This window comes from Myotis davidii, unplaced genomic scaffold (genome assembly GCF_000327345.1).
Source record: "Myotis davidii unplaced genomic scaffold, ASM32734v1 scaffold648, whole genome shotgun sequence".
Lineage (NCBI taxonomy): Eukaryota > Metazoa > Chordata > Mammalia > Chiroptera > Vespertilionidae > Myotis > Myotis davidii.
In genome coordinates, this window is record NW_006299603.1 from 1,296,647 (window position 1) to 1,308,220 (window position 11,574).

At 50.3% G+C, this 11,574-nt stretch overlaps 1 pseudogene; it reads left to right on the plus strand.

Annotated features, from left to right (window-relative positions):
• The window catches only part of LOC102754683, an 18,729-nt pseudogene extending 11,490 nt beyond the window's left edge, over positions 1 to 7,239 (plus strand).
• Positions 7,240 to 11,574: the final 4,335 nt, after the last annotated feature.

Sequence of the window (11,574 nt, forward strand, 5' to 3'; positions counted from 1 at the left end):
AGAATCCAACCCGGGACCCTTTGCTCCACAGGCTGACGCTCTGTCCACTGAGCGTATTTTCTATCCTATATAATAAAGAAGTAATATGCAAATTAACTGTCACACCCTTGCACAAGATGGCCGCCCCCATGTGGTCACAAGATGGCCAGCAGGGGAGGGCAGTTGGGGGTGACCAGGCTGGCAGGGGAGGGCAGTTGGGGGCAACCGGGCTAGCAGGGGAGGGCAGTTGGGGGTGATCAGGCAGGTAGGGGAGAGCAGTTGGGGGCAATCAGGCCAGCAGGGGAGCAGTTAGGGGTGATCAGGCAGGCATGCAGAGGTAGTTAGGGGCAATCAGGCAGACAGGCAGAGGCAGTTAGGGCGATCAGTTAGGCAGACAGAGTGGTTAGGGTACGACCAGGCAGGCAGGAAGGTGAGTGATTAGGAGCCAGTGGTTCCAGATTGGGAGAGGGATGTCTGATTGGAGAGGATGCAGGCTGGGCTGAAGGAACCCTCCTCCCCATGCATGAATTTTGTGCACCCAGCCTCTAGTAATAAAATGAAAGGCATATGATCATCTCAATAGATGTACAAAAAGCATTTAACAAAATCCAATATCTTTTCATGATAAAAACAGTTAATAAACTAAGATGAGAAGGGAACTGTCTCAACCTGATGTAAGATATCTACAAGACCCACAGATAACATCATACTCAATGGTGAAAAACTGAACACTTTGTCCCTAAGGTCAGAAATAACGTAAGGGCTCTTGCCACATCAGAAGGTTCCAGCTAGGGCAATTACACAAGAAAATGAAAACGAAGCAAAAAGAATAAGTAAAACTATCTCTCTTTGCAGATGACATGGACTTGTTTGTATATAGAAAATACTTGGGAGGTGGAGTGGCCAAGGAGAGGTCAAAGGGGGACAAAGAAGACATTTGTAATAATTTAAGCAATAAAGAATGAAAAAAGAAAATATTAACAAATCCATAAAAGATTAATAGAACTGCCGTAACCGGTTTGGCTCAGTGGATAGAGTGTCGGCCTGTGGACTGAAAGGTCCCAGGTTCGATTCCGGTCAAGGGCATGTACCTTGGTTGCAGGCACATCCCCAGTGGGAGGTGTGCAGGGGGCTGCTGATCGATGTTTCTCTCTCATCGATGTTTCTAACTCTCTATCTCTCTCCCTTCCTCTCTGTAAAAAATCAATAAAATATATTTAAAAATAAAATAAAATAAAAATGAATAGAACTAATAAACAAAATCAGTAAGTTTGAAGCATACAAGATCAACTCACAATTTGCTGTGTTTCTATATACATCTGAGAAGAAAACCCTTCTATTTACAATATCAAAAGGTATAAAATATTTAGAAAAAAATGTAACAAAATAAATGCAAAACTTATACTCTGAAAACTATAAAACATTGTTATGACATAAATTAAAGAGGAACTAATAAATGGGAAGACATCTCAGGTGCTCAAATCAGAATATTTAATATTGTTGAGAAGGCAATACTTCCAAATTAATAAACAATTTAACACAATCCCTATCAAAAACCTAGCTGGTTCTTTGTAGAAATTGATAAGATGATCCTAAAATTCATATGGAAACTCAAGGAATCCACAATAATCCAAACAATCTTCAGCATGAAGAACAAACTTGAACAACTCACAATTACTGGTTTCAAAACTCACTAAAAAGCTACACTCAAATCTCTAATGAGAGAAATCTAAGAATTAAATAAATGGAGAGACATTTCATGTTCATGGATAGAAAGACTCAATATCATCAAGATGTTAGTTCTTCCCAACTTAATCTATAGATTCAATGTAATTCCAGTTAAAAAAAAAATCCCTGCAAATTACTTTGGGGACATAAACAAACTGATTCTAAATTTGATATGGAGAGGCAAAGAAGAATATGGAGAATAGCCAACTCAATGCAACATTGAAAGAGAAGAACAAAGTTGGAGGATTCATGCTACCTGACTTTAAGACTTACTATAAAGTTGCAGTAATTAACAGTGTGGTACTGGCAAAATAGACAGTTTGCTTATTAATGGGACAGAATAAAGAACCCCAAAATGGACCCATGTAAATATAGTCAACTGACTTCTTTCTTTAAAAAAATTTTTTTTTATTGATTTTTTTACAGAGAGGAAGGGAGAGGAATAGAGAGTTAGAAACATCAATGAGAGAGAAGCATTGTTCAGCTGCCTCCTGCACACCTCCTACTGGGGATGTGCCCACAACCCAGGTACATGCCCTTGACCGGAATCGAAACTGGGACCCTTCAGTCCGCAGGCCGACGCTCTAGCCACTGAGCCACACCGGTTAGGGTCAACTGACTTCTTTCTTTTTTTAATATATTTTTTATTGATTTTAGAGAGGAAGGGAAAGGGAGGGAGAGATAGAAATATCAATAAGAGAGAATCATTAATCGGCTGCCTCCTACACGCTGCCACTGGGGATTGAGCCTGCAACCCAGGCATGTGCCCTGAGTGGGAATCAAACCATGACCTCCTGGTTCATAGTGTCATGGGTTCAATCAGCGAGATAGACCACCGACTCAGAATTTAAATTTAGGAGCCTTTATTAAGCTGGCCAGCTGACTACAGCGCGTCCCTCCCCCTCTGGGAGCCTCGCAGCTTACAGTAACTATTTGGGGTACAGCAAAGCTTTTTATTTGTAAAAATCACAAAGCATTTTGTTAGCTGTTCTTTAGAACTGGCAGGGTGAAAAGTTTAATACAAACAGGAGGAAACCGGGGTCACACCTGGCTGGAACATATCATAACACTTTGTTTCCTTAAAACAATCAGTAATCTTTCCATGCCGCAGTTCCTGCCCCCAACACATTCAGTAATCTTTCCATGCGGCGGTCCCTGCCCCCAGTACAATAGGTCGACACTCAACCATTGAGCCATACCAGCCGGGTTCAATTGATTTCTGACAAAGGAGAAAAGACAATATAATGGAGAAAAGATAGTCTTTTTCTTGTGGGGTTTTTTGTTGTTAATTCTCATGGAGGATATTTTTCCCATTGATTTCTAGAAAGAGTTGAAAGGAGGGATAGGGAGAGAGAAACATTAATGTGAGGGAGACACATCGATTGGTTGCCTCCCACATGTGCCCCCTTGGGGCACGGGGATTGAACCTGCAACCCAAGCACGTGCCCTTGACCAGGGATTGATCTGGCTACCGTTTGGTGTGCTGGTTGACACTCCCATCTCTAAGCAACACTGGCCAGGGCAAAATAAATGCTTGATAAGCTGAACATCATGAAAATGTTTAAAATTTCTGCTTTGTGAAAGATCCCGTCAAGCGAATAAGAGCTTTGACAGTGGCAGTTTTGTGGCCAATGAGGTTTATCCGAGGCACGATTATTGCTCATTGAAAACTTTTCCCAGTGCCCTGCCGTGACAAATACAGCCAGCACTGGCAAGTTTTGACGGTCTCTATGGAGAGTGAAAAAAAAAGAGAATGAGAAGAAAAGCTACAGGATAAGAGAAAAACATTTGCAAAAGATATATTTGATAAAGGACTTATCTAAAATATGCAAAGAACTCTTAAAACTCAACAAGCCTGGCCCTAGCCAGTTTACCTCAGTGGATAGAGCACTGGCCTGCAATTGAAGAGTCCCACTTTCAATTCCGGTCAAGGGCACATGCCCAGGATGCGGGCTTGATCCCCAGTAGGGAGCGTGCAGGAAGCAGCCAATCGATGATTCTCTCTCATCATTGATGTTTCTATCTCTCTTGCTCCCTCTCCCTTCCTCTCTGAAATCAATAAAAATATATTAAAACAAAACAAAACAAAAAACCTCAACAAGCCTGGCTGATGTGGCTCAGTGGTTGACCGTTGACCCATGAACCATGCCTGGCTCGATCTCCAGTGCAGGAGGCAAGTCAATCAATAGTTTCTCTCTCATTGATGTCTCTCTCTCTCCCTTCCTTCCTCTCTCTCAAATCAATTAAAAACCATATTTAAAAAATAAATTAAAAAAGAGAGAAATTTCAGACTTCAGTGTAGGGATATGTGTCCCACATATACTCTTGTATTAATCTTGATCACTAATTGAAGCTTGGAGGTGTTGCCAGCAGAGTAGCCCCTGGGTCCCCATGGCCTTCTCTGGGAGTTCGGGGCTGCAGCCCCTTGCAGTCTGTTGATACACTCTGTCCATTATTCATAATTGCCAGAACTTGGAAGCAGCCAAAATGCCCTTCATTAGGTGAAGTACATGCAGACAATGGAATATCATTCAGCCCAGGGGAGAAAAATAAAAGATCTATGAAGCCGTGAAAAGAGATGGAGGAATCTTAAATGCAAACTACTAAGTGAAAGAAGCCCATCTGAAAAGGCTACATACTGTATGATTCCAACTATGACATTCCGGAAAAGGCAAAACTATGGACACAGAAAACAGTTTAGTGGTTTCCAGGGGAAGGTGGAAGGGAGAGCAGCTAGGCCTGCTGGATAGTTGTCATTTGCTCATTCGCAGGTACCTCTCTTTGGGCACCTACCACCTGCGGGGCCTGAGGACCACACAGAGGGCAGTCATCTCTTCCCAAGAACTCCTGTAAGGGTAGAAAGATATAAACCCAACACGGAAAACAGAGAGGGACAAGGCTGCCAAGGAAGAACACTCAGGCATCTTGGGAGTACATGGGGTGCTAGAAGGCCCAGGTGCCCGAATGGAATGAGGCTGAGAAAAGCCAGGTCAGCGCTGTCTATCAGCGAGGTTACTCTGCAGGGTAGAGCATGGCTGGAGACGGTGGGTTAAATCTGGAGCATGATGCGCCATCATCATGGGTGTTATTTCCTTGTGTAGAAAGCTTAGGATTGTGATTAGATGTGTCGATACCATGTCCCTTCTGATGTGATGCACGGAGAAGGGCACACATCACTTCTTTGGCATTCTTGCCAAACATGAAAAACTTCAGCGAACCATGTGAAGATATTGGACAATCAAAATTGAGGGTCATCTACAACAGAACTCACCAGTGTTCTTCAACAGGGTCAAGGTCATGAAGGACAGAGACAGACTGAGGCTGTCCAATTGTCCTCGATTGGAGGAGACTGGGGACATGGTCTTGGATTGGTTCCTGAACCACAGAAAGGACATAATGGGACAATTGTTGAAATTTGGATAAGGTCTATAGGTTAGTTAATAGTTTTGGATCAATGTTACCCTCCTGGTTTTAATCATGTTACATAACATGATAACAGTTGTAGAAGCCATGGAAGGATATATAAGCAGTCTTTGTACTATATTTTAAAACAACTTTATTGAGGTACTAGAGGGCTGGTACACGAATTTGTGCACCAGTAGGGTCCCTCGGCCTGGCCTGCGGGATCGGGCCGAAACTGGCTCTCTGACATCCCCGGAGGGGTTCCAGATTGCAAGAGGGCACAGGCCAGGCTGAGGGACCCCACCAGGATGAGGGATCGGGACCAGGGAGGGACCGCTGGAGGCCTCCAGGCCGTGTCTGGCCTGTCTCGCTCAGTCTCGATCGGCCAGACCCCCGCAGCAAGCTAACCTACCAGTTGGAGTGTCTGCCCACTGTGGTCAGTGCATGTCACAGAGAGCAGTTGAGCAGCCTTAGCATATCATTAGCATATTACACTTTGATTGGTTGAACAGACGACTGGACTGGACACTTAGCATATTAGGCTTTTATTATATAGGATAGCTTACATACCACAAAATCTGCCCATTTTAAGTGTAAAAATTCAATAATTTTTTAGTAAATTTACTGAGTTGTGCAAATAAAAAAACAAACCAGCTCTAGAACATTCTCATCACCCCAATCAGAGCCTCATACTCACAGCCCAGGCTGCCATCTACCTGTCTTCTGTCCCTATTACTTTGCCTTTTTGGGAATTTTATATAAATTCAATCTTTGGGCTATGGCGAAGGGAGTATCATTGTTAAGCTTGGTCGGGAGGAACCTGCCATGTCCATGGATGCCAATTGGAAAGATAATTTGGGCCAAGCATTCAGAAGTCCAGCAGGCCAGCCTAAAAGCAATGGGCAATGCTGAGATTAAAGATGGAGAAAGGTTGCCAAAACCGGTTTGGCTCAGTGGATAGAGCGTCGGCCTGAGGACTGAAAGGTCCCAGGGTCGATTCCGGTCAAGGGCATGTACCTGGGTTGCACGCACATCCCCAGTAGGAGATGTGCAGGAGGCAGCTGATCGATGTTTCTCTCTCATCGATGTTTCTAACTCTCTATCTCTCTCCCTTCCTCTCTGTGAAAAATCAATAAAAAATATATTAAAAATAAATAAATAAAGATGGAGAAAGGTTGCCACTGGCAGTAAAGGATATGGGCAGTGAAATATCCCTCAGCCTATTCAGCACAGTCCTAATGGGCGATTTGTTGTGGTTTGTGGTGACGGCAAGTATGTCATCTACACAGCAACGGCTTTGAGAAACAAGAGGTTTGGGTCTGCCCAGGAGTTTGCATGGGCCCATGATCCCTCAGCGTATGCAATAAGAGAGCACAGTGTTGTAAAGATATTTAAAAACTTTAAGGAAAAAAATCATTTAAACCAGATTTTGGAGCTGAAAGTATCTATGGAGGCTTCTTATTGGGGGTCAGATCTGTAAATGGCTTAGCTTTCTATGACCGGGACAATACAGAACTCACAGGCAGAACTGAAATTCAGCCCACACATATTTTCTGGTCTGACTCTGGAGAGCTAGTCTGTACTGCCACGGAGGAGTCGTTTTTTATCCTTACGTACCTGTCGGAAAAAAGTCTTGGCTGCACAGGAAACACATGAGGGAGTTACTGCAGATGGCATTGAGGATGCCTTTCAGGTCCTTGGTGAGATTCAGCAAATTGTGAAAACGGGGCTGTGGTAGGTGACTGCTTCATTGACACAAGTTCTGTGAGCAGATTAAATTACTATGCTGGAGGAGAAATAGTCACCATTGCCCACGTGGACAGAACAATGTATCTCCTGGGCTGTCTTCCTAAAGACAACAGGCTTTATCTGCGGGATAAAGGACTGAACATCATCAGCTACTCCCTCCTGGTCACCAGACGGCTGCCATTCGGAGGGACTTCAGCATGGCTGATAAAGTCCTTCCCACCGTTCCCAAGGATCAAAGGACCGGAGTCGCACATTTTTTGGAAAAGCAGGGCTTCAAGCGACAAGCTCTTACAGCATCCACAGATCCGTGGGACATATGGTCTTTTGTGTCTGGCACACTTAGCATGTTTTTGAGGTCTTTGTACTAATTTAGTAGAACAATTGGTGATACTTGAATAAGGTCTGTAAAATGGCTAATAAGATCTGTATCAATGCTAATTTCTTAGTTTACCTAATGAAAATATGGTTATATAAGATTTTAATATTAGAGGAAGCTGGATGAAGGGTATGTGCTAACTATACTATTTTTGCAACTTTTTGAAAGAAAATCATTTCAAAATAAGTATTTTCCTTTTTTAGTTTAAGGTTAGGGTTATTACGCACTGCTTGTGGTCTCTCATACCAAAGTTGTGATTTATTTTCAACATAATGATTCTGCTGGCCTTTCCACTCCCCAAAAGGTCCCTGGTGAGCTCAGCTTCCAGAAGGTTCCTCAGGGCCATGTAGAGGCTTTAGAACAGAGGGCAGGTCCTGCAGGGGTCAGGGAGGGGCTTTTTCACTTCCCTCCTGATGTCAGCCCCTCCAGGGCTGCCCAGGAGGGTGGGGGCGGGATGGCCATTGTCTGGATGGCCTTGGGCTGGACCTCTTTTCCTGAGCAGGCTCAGCCCAGGCGGGACCTGGGAGGCTGGGCGAGCTCAGACCAAGGGCTTGGGGAGGGCTCCAGGGGCTGAGACCAGGGACTTCCTCAGAAGCTGCTGCTCTTAGTCAGCTTCCTGCCGCCCAGGCAGAAGGGGATGAGCTCGGGAGGGAGGATGTTTAGGCCTCAGAGGAAACAAGAGCGTGGCAGAGCAGAGGCCTGGACACCTGCAGGCACCCAGACACACACGCGGGCCACAGATGAGCTGTAATACACTCCCAAGCACTGGGACCCCGAGAGACAAGTGGACGGACAGGCACGCACTGCGCATGGACATGCCCGGGGCACAGGCCTTCCGCAGCATGTGTCCTACCCGTCAGGGGCAGGTTTCAGGGAGGAAGAGGGCTGAGTGGGCAGCTAGAGGGCTGGAGGGTGCACCTGGCATCCCTTCCCGGGTGCTCTCATTTGTTTCTAAGCATCTATCAGCCATGCCCTGTCACTGGGCTCCTGTGGGTCAGACCTGGCCCACAGTGGGCACAGACTTGGAGACCCACCCCTGCCCTTGAGGTGCTTGTGGCGCTCCCAGCTAGTTGGGGTGTGGCTGGGGGGGCGGGGCAGAATGGCTGGTTGGTGTTGGCCAGGTACTGAGGGTAAAAGGTTTCTTGGAAACCCAGCAGGCACCACAGCCCTCAGGCTGGAACCTGGGCTTGGGCAGCAAGAAAGGAGGCCAGGTGGTTCGAGGTGTGGGGGCCGAGGGGTGCCAGGTCGTCCTGGTGGCCAGGACCTGCTGCAGCAGCAGGTGCTGCAGAGACCCAGCTGCCCCGCCCTGCCCCTCCCACGGCCTGGCCCGTGCTTGCTTGTGGCCTCACGGCTCCGGCCTGTGCTTGTGTGCCAGTCTGGATGCTGCCACCACTGACCAAAACCCCCTTCCCAGCGATGTGAGCCTAAAGGCGAAGTGGCTCTTACAGCCAGGGGGGCAGTCCAGGCCAGGTGGCCTCCGGGTGCCAGGACGAGCCCCCTCTCGGTCATGGTGGCCCTGAGTGGGCTCCATCCTCCTCAGGCTGGTGTGTGGCCATCAATGGCCTTCAGCAATCTCCCTCCTCACTCTGAACTCTCTCAGTTCTAAGGAAGCTTCTAGAGCTGCGTCTCACCATCTTGGCTCTACAGTCAGTTTTGGCTCATGTGTTCTTCCCACAGGTCTCCGAGGAGTGGGGGCAGCTCTGCCCAGACCACAGGACCAAGTGTGGAGATGGTCAGGGTCTTCGGAAGGAGGGCTGCCGGGCAGGCAGGACAGCAGGCGGTTGCGTGGGGTCAGAGGCCCTGAGAGGATGCGTTCGGCCATCCTGAGTGGGCTGAGCCACCCTGCCAGGCCAGCCGGGCAGCCGAAGCTGGCGGCATCAGGCTTCCTGGGAGAGAGAGTGCTTGGCTGCGCCCAGTGTGGGCTGGGTGCTCAGATGATGACCCTCAACCAGCATAAAGAACCGAGTGCTCAGTGGTAGCTCTGGTTTCCTGAAGCCAGACCTAGGACCAGGGGAGGCTCGAGGGCCAAGTAGAACCTGCTGAGTGTGCAGGGCCTGGGGAACACGGGGATGACACGGATGACACCTAGGCGGGAGCACACCTGGGGGACAGCTTAAGTTCCGTCAGCACAGGGCTTGGCACAGGGACTAGAAAAACTGGAAGTGGCCAGGCTATACCAGCCAGCTGCTCTCTCCTGCCCAGGCTCATGTGACCCTGGTTTCCGCCTGTTCAGTTTGACCAGGCTCCCTGCCCCTCTCTGGCCATAGCCACGCCCCTGCCCTTTGCCCTCCATTGCAAAGGGGCGGGAGAGCCAGCCACTCTTCCTCTCCTGGGCCAGCCTCTGAGCAGCCGCCAGGCAGGGACTGATAAACTCTGCTGCGAGCCCTCTGACACACCAGCTGGCCCGACTGAGCCACCAGCATCACCATGAAGGACGAGGTGGCTCTCCTGGCCACTGTGACCCTCCTGGGAGTTCTACTGCAAGGTGAGCTGGCTCCTGTGTGGGAGGTGGGTGGGCCTCAGACCCTGCAGCCTGCCTTCTGCCCTGCAGGTCCTGGGGAGGTACTGGAGGGCCCAGGCCCAGATGAGGGGCAGAGGTGGGGCCCCCAGCCTGGAGTCTGGTGTCCAAGCTCTCCTGACCCACTGACCGACTGCAGGAGGCTGGGGTGCCCCACGGCTGAGGGCCTTGTAGTTTCCCAGATGGGGAGGGACCGCCTGAGGGATGTCTGTAGGATGAACGGTGAAACCCGGCAGGGACCAAGGCTGACAGGGGCAGCGAAAGGGGAAAAGGCCCTGAGGCATGACTCAGGTGGTGACCCCTCAACCAGCATAAGAACCCGGAGTAGGAATGAGGCTTCCAGGGAGCAGATGGGCTGGGCTGGGCTGTGGGACCTGAGTGTGTGCGCGCGCCAGGGTGAATGGGTGCTCTGGTGCTGGTACCGATGTGGGACAACCATGGCCTGGTGCAGCCCCGCTCCAGCCGGCCCCTCTCTGGGTGTCCCAGCACGAGAGCCCAGCCCCTGGCCCCGCCTTCAAAGGCACCCTCTCCGTGCTGGGATCACATGGAGCTGGACAGGGTTAGGACTTGCCCCCTTGGGCCCCAAAAGGTGCCGGTCTCAGACTTAGCCTAGAGCAGTGGTCGGCAAACCGCGGCTCGGCTCGCGAGCCACACGGCTCTTTGGCCTCTTGAGTGTGGCTCTTCCACAAAATACCGACTTCTGCGCATGGGCCACAAAGTTTCAATCGCATTGCACCTAGAGGACACATTCCTGGGCCAGATACCCCCTCTGCTGAGGACACCGCCGTGGATGGGCTGGGACGAGGCACAGCCGGGGCAGGGCCTGAAGGGTCCTCGCAGCCTCCATTTCCAGCCACACAGCAAGCTTGGCCTCAGCCCCTGTTCATGTAGCTGCAGGGCTTCCTCCAGATGCTACTCTGCTCGCGTGGCCACCCTGGTACCACAGTGCCCTTGGGATGATATGTCTGCATAGGGCCTGGCGCCAAGGGTGCAGTAAGATAGTTGGGGACACCCAGCACTGGGGCTGTGTGTGGTAAGGGCCTGGCCTGGGGTCCCCTCCACACTCAGACCCCCGAGGGCAAGCCCACTCGCCCCTACTGGAATGAAGGGTGGCAGAACTCTTGGGGTCTGGCGTTGGACTAGAAGGTCCCAGCTGCCACCACCGGAGGTAGGGAGTGTGCCTGTCAGATGTAGGCCCGGGTCCAGAGTATCTGCACAGACACAGACGGGAGGCCACTGCTACAGTTGGAGGCCCAGGAGCCCAGGCTGGAGTGACTCTGGCCTGAGGCAGCGTCAGGAGGCCCTGCAGGTGGGCGCGGGGCTGTTAGCCACAGGGTGCTGCTGCCCTGCACCTGGAAGGAGCAGCTGGCTCTGCCCTAGGCCGTGGTGGCACTCCGTGTGTGGGGACCGAAAGGCTGGGTCCATGTCTAGAGGGGGGACGGGTAGCTGGGCATTTGCCTGCATTTTGCAAGTCAAATGATTTAGCAGGCAAGTGCAAAGGGCCCGCCCACGGCAGGTGTCCCAGGGATTGGCATCCCCTCCCCTACACTCACAGGGCCCCCAGGCTGCATCCTGCCCTTCCCTTGGAGGTCAGGAACACGGGGCAAGCCCAGAGAAGACTGGGGGTGGAGGCCCCCTGCCGAGGGCTTTCGAGAGGAGCCCTGAGTTCAGTGTGGAGGCGGAAGTGGAAGAGAAGGGTGCGAGGCCGCTGGGAGGCGGGGTCCCCGGAGGCTGCCGGTGCCGAGGGGCCAGACCTGACTCCCACCCCCTTCGCCCCAGCCTACTTCTCCCTGCAGGTGATCTCGGCGCGCAGGGCCTTCCG